Source organism: Glycine max, chromosome 10 (assembly GCF_000004515.6).
Source record: "Glycine max cultivar Williams 82 chromosome 10, Glycine_max_v4.0, whole genome shotgun sequence".
Classification (NCBI taxonomy): Eukaryota; Viridiplantae; Streptophyta; class Magnoliopsida; order Fabales; family Fabaceae; genus Glycine; species Glycine max.
The window spans coordinates 25,153,399-25,167,298 of record NC_038246.2 but is presented as its reverse complement, the minus strand read 5'-3'; positions in this window follow the sequence as shown (position 1 = coordinate 25,167,298).

The following is a 13,900-nucleotide window of genomic DNA, read 5'->3' as shown; positions in this document are numbered from 1 at the left end:
TACAAACCACAATTGTAACCTAATGACTTTTAAAGTAGTACTACATTATTCAAAAGATTTCTTTAAAACTATGAAACTGCAGTAAGAGGGAACGAATAAAAGAAATATAACCTTGTCCAGTTGTTCATAAATTTTTGCCTCAAAAGGCCTTCCACATTGCGTGTGTAGCCCCATTGTCACCATCCCTAGAATAAATATTTTAAGAGCTCAAAAGTGGTTATTGGCTGCAAAAAAAGACTTCAATTAACCAAATTTATTCAAAACTATCACTAAGCAAATTTCTCTCATGTACAACATTGACAAAAATGTGTTCTACTTCTATGTGGCTATTCCAATTTCCAAATTCAGTTTCTAAAACTTTGAAGAGCTTGAGTGAATAGTGACCTTAAAAATTCATATTTTCAGAGCCAAAAAGCAGTGAGTTATGGCACTCTATTACTTACAACAAAAAAATGGAAAATACTTGTTATCAAAAGGGAGATAATAATTTGAATGCCAAATAACTGATGTAGTTGAACTCTGTTTAGCAGGGTCTTCTCTGGCATTTTGCTAATCTACAGTTGTTGCTTGCACGACTTCAGAACCTACACCTCAAAAAAAGAGACTCAGCAAATAAATTTTTATCATGATCAAAAGTCAAAACAATATAATGTATCAGGTGTCAACGCAGCAACTCTTGTTCATGTAATACGGTACTTAAGCCATTCTGATATAGGATTTCAGCATTTTGCTTAAAGGCAACAACAACTTAGCAATAACTCTATCCAATCATGATCCATGTCGTAAAGGTTCAACCAAGTTTTAACTTGTTCGTAGGTTATTAATTGCCTAACACAAGCTAGGAATCAATTATGTAATAAAGAGGAATTGACAATCAAACAGAGGACTGCAAAGGGGAAGAAATCATCAAACAAACTATGGAGTATGGAATCTGTTTCGTAGCACACAATGAAGATTAACGTAGGTAGTTAATCTATAAAAAAAAGTAAGCAGGAAAATCATGCAAATCATGGGAATTAAGAAACAACGATCACAAGTTTCATGTCAATTAGAATTGTTACCTTCCAAAGTTTTTAATGATTCCAATCACAGTGCGGTTGTTACGGTGTCAAGTGGTGTAGTAGCACAAAGTGGAAGAGCTTCACTTTCTTTTTGTATTGGTAATGGTGTGAGAAAAGACATGACCAGTGCCTCTGTACACATTGCAGACTCGTGTACCAATGAAGAAACACATTTAGGCACCAATAATGAAAAACTCGAAACACAAGCAAAAATGATTATGAGGTACCTTTTTAGTATGAGTTTCACTTTAGAAGAATAAACTTGCCCATGATGAATCCACACCTCATATTAGACCCATGATGAAATCTGCATGTTTCCCAACACCTGCAAAATTTGGAAGTTTGCTTCCAAAAAAACACATATCCTACCCCCGAAAACACTGATTCCAAGTACAAGCCATTGGCTCAATGTTTTGGTGCATACCAAAATAAAATGAACAAATATCTATTTTTATTCGCAGATAATAGTCATTACAGCAGCAAAATTGTTTATAACACTTAAAAAAAATACATGAAAAATACCAAAGTGGTTGTTTGCATCTCTTCTAAAGCTTTCTACATTGGATGCTTCTAAGTCCTAAAAAAAATGCAGCCCATTTTTTCCGTAATGTTGTCATGGTCTCGATGTCTAGTGGCATGCCATCACCAAATCACTACACATTATAAAAAAACAAGGAATTAGAGAATTTCATTTAATAAAGGAATAAAACATCAAGATTTCCTGTCAATCTTTTGGGGATAGAAAATTTACCATCATCCAATCATTCTTCAACTCCCTGTTGATTATGTTCCACATCCAATGCATGACATAATAGTCACACTCATAGCCTCCGCTTTGAATATGACTCTACATTCAATGGGAAAAATAATTCAATGTTACAATTAAGATGTTTAATAACACTATCATTTGCAAACATTGTTTAATTGTATGACTAACCTTCACTTCAATCCACTAGGGTGTAGTTTGTTCAATTCTTCCGTCAGAAGTCGTCTTTAATGTCTTAAATGCATTGCATTGAAAAATTAATATGATATAAATGTGGGGAACAATATTTATGTATCCATGTTTAAAATACATTGAATGATTTAAAATTTATTACTTAACTTGTTAATTGCAGCTTTTATATGAACATCAGGCTTTTTACGCAACGAGCAAAACCACACCACAACATTGTTTGTAGGACACAAAACAACCACCTGCTAATGGGCCCTGCAATTGACACAATAGTTACGTATGACTGACACAAACATTCTTTATAAGGATACTATAAATATACTTTACTTACTGGTTCAAATAAGCTTCTAGGTAGACCTCTCGGTGCGATTCCTTAAGCCATTTTTCTATGTAATCTTGACATTGTCCACGTCTATCCTGTGCATTTTGTATTGACTGAGGCTTAAGAAATTCATACACCGATCCATGACCCAAGCTATTACTCCACTCATCCATATACCTAAATGGGGACATTTCAAAAAATAAATTAACATCATGTATATAAAGAACCAATTTGCAATTAAATAGTCAATGGCATGAATTTTACTTACATGGTCCACAACTGTAGTATAGCTATGTTCAAACATTTGTCGCCTGATATTATTTCAGTGACATCAACATATGTTATGAACAAGGGTGCATCTACATTTGGAATCCCAAATTTACTAACATCCCACATTAACTAAATAGGCTTGTCAGAAATGTCAACCAGGCTCCTAATCAACTCATGCAAGGGGTCATCTCCAGCAACATCATTCACCCGTTGAACAGCTTGCGTCACTTTATTTCGAGTAATGCTTGAATCCTATATGATGCAAAAAAAAATAATTAAACTAATGTCAATAAGTAATTTATATATATGTACAAATTTATTAATCTGGAATACAACAAAGCTAAAATACCTCATATGATACTAGTTTTACAAGATGTATTGGCCATGTAATGAATGTGTCAAGGGTCTGCCTGACGTACTGAATTTAGGATGTTGGCAACGGGACTTCAGCGTCACCGTCAATAACTTTTTCAACACTGACCCTTACGTCATCATCTACATAAGCCACACCGAGTATGGTAGAGCCTCCCTCATATATTTTTCCCAAGGCCACCAACTGTGTAGAATGTTGATGTTGGACATACAACCCCATAGTCGATATGACATGAGCAACATGTTCTTCCCCAAATGGGTTCACACCAGTTTCAACATTGCTCCCCTTTGTGCTCACTCGTGCACCTAACACATGTATATCTGCCTCAATAGGTACTGAGAACTGCGATCCCTTTTGCGACATCTCAATTATGATGGCGTCCTTCAACTCTTGTTTCAATATCTCTAGACTTTGTTTGTTTTCTTCTTCAAATTCATTCCTCCACTCTTCCTTAAGGCTTCCTATGATTTCAGCCACCTGTTGTTGGCTGATAGATGTGGATGAGCTACTGGAGGCTGTGACACCCTCTACCCCTCACATATATACTAATAAAGGAATAAAATTCAAATATTAATTAAAAGTACTTTTAAAAAAAAATTGACACAAGTCTTTCAAAGGGGAAAAAGGATTACATTCATTTTCTTCTACATCATATTAAAACTTGTCCAAATAAATAATAAAGTAGTCTCGACTCAAACAAGATCGTCTAAGCTTCATACAATTAATATAGAGTCTACATCCTAATGTCACATCCTATCAGAGCGTTGTGTTCCCGTGTCCTCTAGCATGAGGTTCTTCATAGTCATCCACCTATTCATCTGCTCCCCGAACACAAGTTCAAGATCATCACAGGATCCAAACACAATAACACACAGGGAGTGAGTTATCACATTCCTAGCTAATAGAGAAACAAGACAATTAAATATACATATTATATAAATGAGATACCACTTGCTTAAACATAGCTCACGTAATTTTACCACTTTGTCATTCAACATTCACTTTTCAATCATCAATCACATTACACAAAATCCCACACTCCGATCAAGATATAATAACACATCAATTTCATAATAAATAATTAGCAAGCGTATGCAACAGTTATGCTAAGACTCAATCCTATATGCAATATGGTACCATGTCAGTGAAAAACCACCCTAGGGCGCTTAGGAGTACATAACAAGACACACCACATAATGGGTTTGTCAGGTCACTCTCACTAAGTAAGATCATAGGGAGACCAGTCAGGGTCACGATGTTTTGTGAGAATGCTCCAACCATATGGGATCAGCATAGGCTTAAAGGAGCACTCAAACCGGTGACCCCCAAGGCCTACACTCCGAAGAGTCCGTCAGGGCCTCTCCCTCCTGATTCAGGTCCAACCCCTAAAATCATTTAGCACACAGACTCTATCTATGAACTGTACAAAACACACGACTCCTCAATTATTCTCAAAATAGTTTTAACTCGTCGCCCTTTAAAGGTCTTAGCATTAACTCGTCGCCCTTAAAGGGACTTAACATTAACTCGTCGCCCTAAAAAGGACTTAACATTAACTTGTCGCCCTTAAAGGGACTTATAGTCGTGTGATTGTACAATTCATAGTTTATAACTCAATGCACACAACATCTCAATCACGTGCATACTCAGTTTATCACATACACTTGATCTCAATCACAATGGTATAATCTCAATAACAATACTATAATCTCAAAGCAACATGTTATTCCACAATTCATCAGATATTTCATTCATAGACACTGTTCATGAATTATACAATACTCACGACCTCACACTCGTGTTTTCAAACACGTTTAACACATTGCGCTACAATTTAACAATGGTTCCTAAATAGGAAACCTACAATTTCTCTTTAACACTGCGCATCAACACTTCTTTTCAATATCAACACTGGTCGGGTTATTGTACAATTCACAGCTCACAATGTAATCATTGTCACATAAGTGTTAAACACACACACTTATTTGCAACCAAATATTATTCCCACAATTTAACATCTCATAACTCATATACACATCACACAATAATCATATTTGCATGACACAAAACATATATATATATATATATATATATATATATATATATATATAATAATATATATATATTGAGAGAGAGAGAAAGAGTAAATCAAGCTACATTATTTTCAATCAAAAGAGTTTTATAATAATTAATTTAATGTTACATCAAAAGAAATTATCACTGGGCATTAACCTTACAATTTTATTTAATTTATTATTTTAGTATTACAATAAATATATACACACAACATGTTGATCATGATTGTGGAAAAATATAGAATAAGGTAATAATTCATATAAAATAAGTCATTAAAAATAATATTTTAAATAAGTCACTTTCTCTAACATCAATGTTTAAAATTTTTAGAAGCTGGGAAGTGGATTATTGCCACAATAATGTGCTAACCTTGTCAAGTAGTACATATATGAGATGCAGTGATATTCAACACCATATTTTGCTTCTCCTGGTCATGAATGAATTTCAAGAGCTTTGCAAGTTCATGAATTATATTTATTCTCTGAAGCCAAATCAAGTTATCTGCCTCAGCAAAGTAATTAAGTAAATCATTTATCTTTGTTTCCTATCATATATCAAGAATTCAAGGACCAAAATAATTATTGTGAGGAAGCCATCGAAGCGTTCAAAATGCTAAACCCTAACTACCGCAAGAAGAAAAGGGAGGAAATGGGACTCACCGAGGAAGAGTTCTACGCGAAGCTTTCATCCAACTTCGATCCATGTTTTTCATTTGCTATAACACTTTATCAAGTTATCTAACATGCATGTAAACCTCACTTTTTTTTTATTAAAAGTGTGGTCCTATCGGGAAGACTTTTTTTATAGTAGATTCAATACTACAAGTTAATTGTCTTTTCTAAATTTGTCAAAATTTTGGCAGCATTTCACCTAAGTCCCCAAGTACACGAGACGCAAGTGGTGGCATGTCATCATTCACCATATTCAAGTATGCACTCGGAGAACAAAGTGAAATGAACTATACCGAAATGTTGACAAATTTAAGAAAACACAATTAACCTATACGTATTAATCTACTATAAAAAAAAATGAGTCTTCCCAAACTGTCCAAACGGACAATTCAAGATTGAATACCTCGATTAATGCAAACTTTCCGTATTAATCTTTGTATACAATCTCAAACGAGAAACTAAGGTTCACTCTCAATGCACATAATTGATTATATAATACAAAATAATCATTATAAAGAACCATGTAATTATCATTGGTGTGAGACAAATAAATACATACCTCAAAAATACGGTCAATAACAACAACTACGCGTGGGATCAGAGTAGTGGCAAACCAAACATAGTAGTCTAAATTGAAGTCCTAAGTAGGTGGGACAAAAGTTGACTTCCTATGTTTTTGTGTCAAGCTAGTACCTACAACCAAAAAACACATTCTCAAATATTCAAACACATTATCAATAGAAATGAAGTGTGTGTAGTGCAATGCAATGATGTAACATAAATATAAAGGAAGAATATTAAGCATGCTATAGGGGTTTATTGTGTGGTAATTCTCAGGAACTGAATTATTAACCTACTTTATTGTCATCATTTAAATGCTTAATAGAAATTTGTTATAAGAAAGTATAAAGGAATAATATTAGGCATGCTATAAGGGATTCATATTATCTTTCTCTAAAGGAAGGAACCTTGTAAAATCTCTGTTGGGACACTGACTTGTGTTTGCAATACTGTGTGGTATATTGTGTTGACTTTACATGTATTTGAGTCAAGAAGTTAATTTTTGGATGAAAATTTATGACTTTGTTCTTCTTGCGTGATCTTTTCTATTTTTGGTTCATGTCATGGACTCTACTTTTTTCTTTTATATGGTATCTTAACCTGTATTGTGTATTGGTGCATTGGCTATATCATAGGTTATAGAAAGTAATAGAAGGTGTATTATTCAACTCAAAAGTTACATCCAGAATGCTTGGATACTTATAGGTATTAAGCTAACAAAACAAAAACAGATTCTATGTAGGAATTAACTAACAAAGTGAAATAGCTATTATCACAAAAACTGAAACAAATGCTATTATCTACAAGTATTTGAAATAGATGCTATTACCTAAAAGGAAATCAGCAGAATAATAGAATCATAACAGCATGATATGATCTTATGATGTACCCAGTGCACCAATATTGTGTCCAAGCGGTGATGACACTATAGTGTGGGTATTCTTGGCTTCAACCTTTTAATACACATTCTTTGTTGTGAAATTTAGTTTTTCTACTGCGGGAATGGAACCACCCCCTTCCTTCCTTATGCTTTTTGGTACAATCCTTTCCAATTTTTTTTTGAAGTTAGACGGTTGAAATACTTTCAATCGTAATAAAAAAGCATTTGTTGCATCTTTTTGTTTTCTATGTTGTTTAAATATGCTTAGTTTCCTTTACTTGCTTCACTTGAGGGTGAAAACTATAGATATTGCAATTTATGGTGTATATTGATTGCTAAACCAATAGTAGATCCATTCATAATTGAATTACTAGTTATAAGGTTGAAGGTGTTCCTCATATAATGGCTTAGGCTGGTTTTTGCTACAAGTATCTCTAAGGATTCTAAATTGCCTTGCTATTTCCTATTTAGTAGCCAAAACATAACCCAACATTCTGACTAAGGATAAGCAGGTTGTAAACTCTTGTAGTTGACCATATCCTTATGGCAATGAGTAATGAAATAAACAAGGAAATTCGATGCAACGTCAAACGGATTTGACAGATATAATTTGTAGTTGGTAAATGCTAACTAGTACTGTTAGGGTATCAGGATGAGATGAGCACTCAAGGTAATGGTAAGTGCGTGCGTGTATCTCTAGAGCTTAGCATGTTTGGGCCTTGTGATTGCTCCCCAGGTGCAGAGCAGCAGTGGTAGTCATCTCTAACAATACTCTTTTAATAATGCCCATGCTGAACTTAGTCAGTGATTTAACACAGAAGCAACAGAATTGAATGATGCATACCTTAACGATAGTAGATTTTATAAGCGTTGGGTGGCATGAATTTGTAAAAAAAAAAACAGAATTATAAAAGGGACAGACCCTTGTCTTGTGTTATTAAGCTTGAATAGTCATCTACTCTTTAGAAGTATTGAAATATTGAGTTGCTGGTTCATCCAATGAGCTATTGGATGAATCGATAGAATCACACATACACACTGAAATTAGTATATATATTGTAGTGATTTTTGTTAATTTTGTCGAGTATGTAATCGACTGGTCTCAAGCTCCATGTTCTCAACTATGGCATTTATATTAAATATCTATTACAACCGGTTCAATCATGAACACTAACAGCTACTTAATCCAATCGAATTAAGGCCAGTTCATACTAATTCGCATGCACAACCAGTCAAATAAGCTACTTGGGTTAATTACTTGGCCAATTCAGATAACATATTTTTTATCCTTTTCCTGCATGTCTCAAATGTTTAACATTTTTAATGCAATTTGATTTCCAATAGAACATTGATCACAAACCTTTTTATCTGGGAATTAGGTTAATAAATTGTTAGGAAATGATGCAACCATTGTTGTTTGTCTGAATCAATCATCATCAGAAATTTAGTGCTTATAATATTCCTGCCTCTACTGCCACTTTTCTGCATTCTCAGACTAGGAGCATATTTCCATTCAAATCCTCAAATGTTATGATTGGTGAAGGTTCAGTTGAAGGAAGCAATGAAAGCGTTGACAGTGTTAACATGCTAAACATAGAGGTGGCATCTTTGACGGCAACTACTGATTCAGTGACAACAATGGTTGCAGCAAAGGAGGAAGTAAAGCAGGGTGTTGCAGATGATCTGAACTCTACACATTCAACACCCTGTGAGTGGTTTGTCTATCATGATGACAAGAGTGCTACAAGGTGTATCGCTATTCAGGTAGGGAAACTTAATTGAGTACATACTATTGCTTTTTGAACTATAATTGTACTTGTTGGTTGCACCTTGCAAGTTTGTTGTAATTTGCGAGAATTTGCAAGCTTAAATATGATAAAATCATTATCATGGTGGTTCTCAACATTTATTTGCATTGGAGAGAATTTGTGAGCTTAAATATGATAAAACTGACCTTTTAATGGTGTAGTGGAAAATCAAGCTAAACCTTCAAATGGGTCAGTGGAGAGAGAAGCTGAACCTTCAAATGGAGAAGTAGAGAGTGAAGCTGAACCTTCACAAGGTGCAGTACATAGTGAAGTTGAACCTTCAAATGATGCAATGGAGGGTGAAGCTAAACCTTCACAAGGTGCAGTGGAGACTAAAGCTGAGCCTTCACAAGATGCAGTGGAGAGTAAAGCTTCTCTTTCAAATGGTGCATTGAACCGTGAAGCTGAAACAGCAAGTGGTGCAATGGAGAGTGAAGCAAAAACTTCAAGTGGTGCAGTGGAGACTGAATTTAAACCTTCACATGATGTAGTTGAAAGTGAAGCTAAACCTCCAAATGGTGTAGCTGAGACTGAAAGTGAACCTTCTGTTGATGTGTGTCAGACGAAAAAAGATGTAGTGAATAGTAAAGCTGAAACTTCAAGTGGTGCCCTGCAGAGTGAAAGAGAGGCTTGTGTTATGTCTGAGATGAAAAACAATGCAGTGGAGAGTGAAGCTCAACCTTCCGTTGATGTAAATCACAAGAAAACAATCGCAATTAATAGCGAAGCTGAACTTTCAGTTAAAGGTGGGCTTTTTGTTGAAAGTGAAGGTAGTAATCAAGGAGATGAAGATTCAAGACTTGCCTCAGATGCTTTGGATGGACAGAATGTGGGTACAAAGGTAGTGAAAAACCCATTCTACTATTTGATCAGGGTTCCCAGATATGATGATGATGAAAACATAAAAACGCTCTTCACCAAGTAGAGGAGAAGACTAAAATTCAAGATGCTATTCGAATCGAAAGGCAGACTATAAAGGTAATATTATTTTGAAGGCAACAAAAGATGTTTCTTTGTAAAACAAAAGTTTGAGACTAATCTTCATAATTATTTTCAATTCTACTATGTCCAGGCCACTTGTAAGGATTTCGACCAATAGCTTAGGGCTACAATAGCAGCCCATAGAGCTGCTCGTGACTTGCTCAAATCCAAACGGTGGGAAATAGATTTAGTCCAATCCATAATGAACAGATTAAACAATGCAATTTATGTTGGGGATATAGATGGCAAGGTATGCCTTCAAATTTGATCCTGTAGATATTTATAAGGATTTGAATCTTCTGCCTGTTTTGTTGTGTTTACTTGTCTAGATATATGACTTATTGGCATATAAGAAGCATGGAACACATGATCGAGCATGAAACTTTGCCTCTAAATAAAGAATAGCAATTGATATGCGAGATCAAACAATTGAAGTAGAACTGTGAGGAGTTGTCTTCTAATATGAAAAAGCGGGATCAATCACAACAATCTGTAGACAAGAAGGATGACAATATTGAAGAGCACTTTAAGGTACCATATGAAAGCTTCTCTTTGCTAGATTTCCTGAATTAAATACCTGATTGCATTTCCCAAGCACTATTGATATCAAGTATGGGGACTTATTTTTAGGGGATTTGTAATATCTTTGATAATGCATTAATCAATATTTCACTATTTTCAGCATTTACAGCTTTTGAAGAAGGAAATGGAAGTGTTTAGAAATAATGTTCTAAAGTCAGATACAGAAACTAAAGCCGCAAAGAAGAAATATAATGATGAATGTGATAAACTGGATAAGTTCCCTTTTTACTATACACACTAACATTGGTTTCCACCTTCCATCTCTTGCAACCACGCTCAAAATCGAAACATAATTATGGCTATTATTCCAAAAGTTCATGTTAGTATTCTCAAATTACATAATTAAAAGCAGAACACTACATTTTGCACCTGCCCCTCTCCCTTTCAACAATAAATAATAATAAATAAGACATAGCAAAAATCTGAAACACAAAATGTGGCAAGCAGATACTGGAGAATTATGAGTCCAAATAGATTCTTACCTGCAGTAATGATAATAGCCACACCAGCCCATAAAGTAAGAGTGGAAATAGCAAATATGGCCAATGATAATGCTCCGATATATATAGCTATCACAAAAGCAAAGAACAGAGCCAAGAAGCCTCCAGCCACACCCAAAGCAAAAGCTTTGTCACTTTTGACTCCCTTCAAGAGTGTTTGTCTTCAAGGAAACCTTCCCCAAATGCCTCTAAAAAAATATTAGGAATTTTCACATTAAATAAGCACAAAGGCCTTTTCATGGGCATTTATTAAAATTGGACAAAAGCATAACAGAAAATTGCATTCCTTATAGATCTCAAAATGTTAGTCATTCACATATGACATTCTTCCCCTCATTCCATTGAATCATCACTAAGTTCACTTATTAATTTCATATAAAACTTATATGAAAATAAACTAATATTCAAGTAAAACAAAGATAATAAATAAACACCAATTGCCATCATTGTATGTTAACTTATAGGAATCAATAAATTACAGGCATTAGCTACAACTGGTGAACACCTCTCAAATGCATAATCTCATTCAAGCTCCCTACTATATAAACACAACATATTTTTATAAAACCAGATAACTAATTGACAATTTGACACAGATTAATCTACCTTTTACATGATACTGCTACATCATAATGTCAAAATAAATGAAAGTAGAATTATATCTCACACAAGAGATTCATCCTTCACAACTATATACAGCTGAGGTTATGGATTTGAGAGGGACAAATAGAGAAATACTTATTTGTATAACAAATTTTACAATTAAAAGACAAGGACAGAAAAGTGTAACATGTAATAAATGAGGTTATGGATTTGAGAGGGACAAATACAATCAATAGAGCAAATCCTCCTAAAGTCTTAAATTTGTGAGCATTGTCATAATAATGTCTAGAATTAGAAAACATGAAATACATTCCTGAAATTAAAATGCACAACTTTGAAAATATCAGATAAAGTCTTAAATTAAAATTACTGCCATTGTGGGTCCTAGTTATCCTAAAGAGATGTTCATCTTACTATGATCAGGCATTAGCAAATGTTTCATTATGATACATGATAGCCACCAAAATGTTTCAGTCACGAGATACCTTCATCGAGAACCAAAAATAGCCTATAATCAACGCATTTGAGTGTGTGTTCTACCCTTTAGGCTTTGGTCCAATGGATATATGTGTCATTAGCTAACATTATCAAGTAGTGTTAGACATCACAAGGGTGGTTTTATCCACATGCCTTGGATCTATATGAACAATATGTTACTAACCTTTCCCTTCTCATTTTGCAAACAAAATTAGTGTAGTGATAAACTTGTCGTGAACATATAATGTAGATATATTTAAAAATAATAATAAAACACAGATTGAAACTACCAACAATCAACAACACCCAACAAATATTGGCTATAGCCAAATTAAATTTCATTATTGTCTTACCAGACATGATCGCACTGTCCATAATTTTTAGTTACTTTTGCTTCAATGCTTCAATAGAATGTCAAATATGCAGGTCCCCAACTGCTTAGGAAGCTACAAAACGAACATAAATATACGGTGAAGTGTACAAAATCATTGTACCTTACCTGAAAAATAAAGCAGGACAAGTGTTCTCATACCTGGGTACAGCTAGCGACCTGAGCTACAACCACTACGTACGACGCAACCTAGGGTGACGGCCACGGCGTGAGGTCCAGTGAGGTCATGGCGAGAGCTTGGGTGAAGCACGACACGTGGTACATTGAGGGTATGGTGGGTTATGAGCGCGGGAATGTTAACATTCATGGGTATGAGCACGCAACAGAAGGAGGGAATTTGATGAAAACTATAGTGAACCAAACACGCCAGATGCTAGGTCACAAACTAATTAATTAAAATATGTTCAAAATTAAAGACGGGTTTTATATTAAGACCGTCGTTGTCTTCTTTCCTTCAAAGATGGTGTGAACCAAACACGTCTTAATTTGTTTAGACTTAATGGATTCTAAGACAGTCCTGCAATACTCGTTGTCGCACTTTTCATTCGAAGATGGATTAGTGTGACATCGTCTTCGTATAGCAATTCAAATTTAGGAAAATGTCAGTGCCGTATTTATTGAAATGGTTTTCTAATGACCGTCGTAGAATATGCATCGTAGAAAAAACTTTTTTTAGTAGTACACCTATGCAATAAAAATGTATAATATGTATAATTATTATAAATGATTGTTAACCATCTTCATTATTATGATTATAAAAAATCCGATTGCAGCTGATTAATATGTTTACATTATTATATAATTTAAAATAAATTATTTAAAAAAATCAAATTGATTTATTGTTAAAAACTCTTAAAAATATAATGTGTCAACGTTGATTTTAAAAAAACATTTTCATATGTATTATTATAGATTAAAATCAATTTCCCCCATTTCAAAACAATATACCCATGAATATGCCCACCAACCAAATGTTATAATGCATAAAATGAAGAATTTCAAATATCTAACTAATTATTATTCCTTTTGACTGCATTAATTATTGTTCTTTTACCGTAAGGAATAATTGTAGAAATTGTGCCAAGATCATGAAAATAGTACTCTGCAGTCTGCACAAATCCCAATTTTTTATACCAATCATTAGATCACTTGTGGTGGTCCACTCCACGACATGTACTAGTACTGATGTACACGTGACTTCGTAAATATAAAACTTTGCGAGGGACATCACTGTCTCAAAATCAAACTTGGCACACACGAACCATTCTGTTCTTGTAAATAAAACGTCACATATGTGATGGCCACTAATCAGTGCACGTGATTGTCACATGCAGTATATGACCATCTAATATTAGAAAATGCAACCAACGGTTGATACAGATAATAATA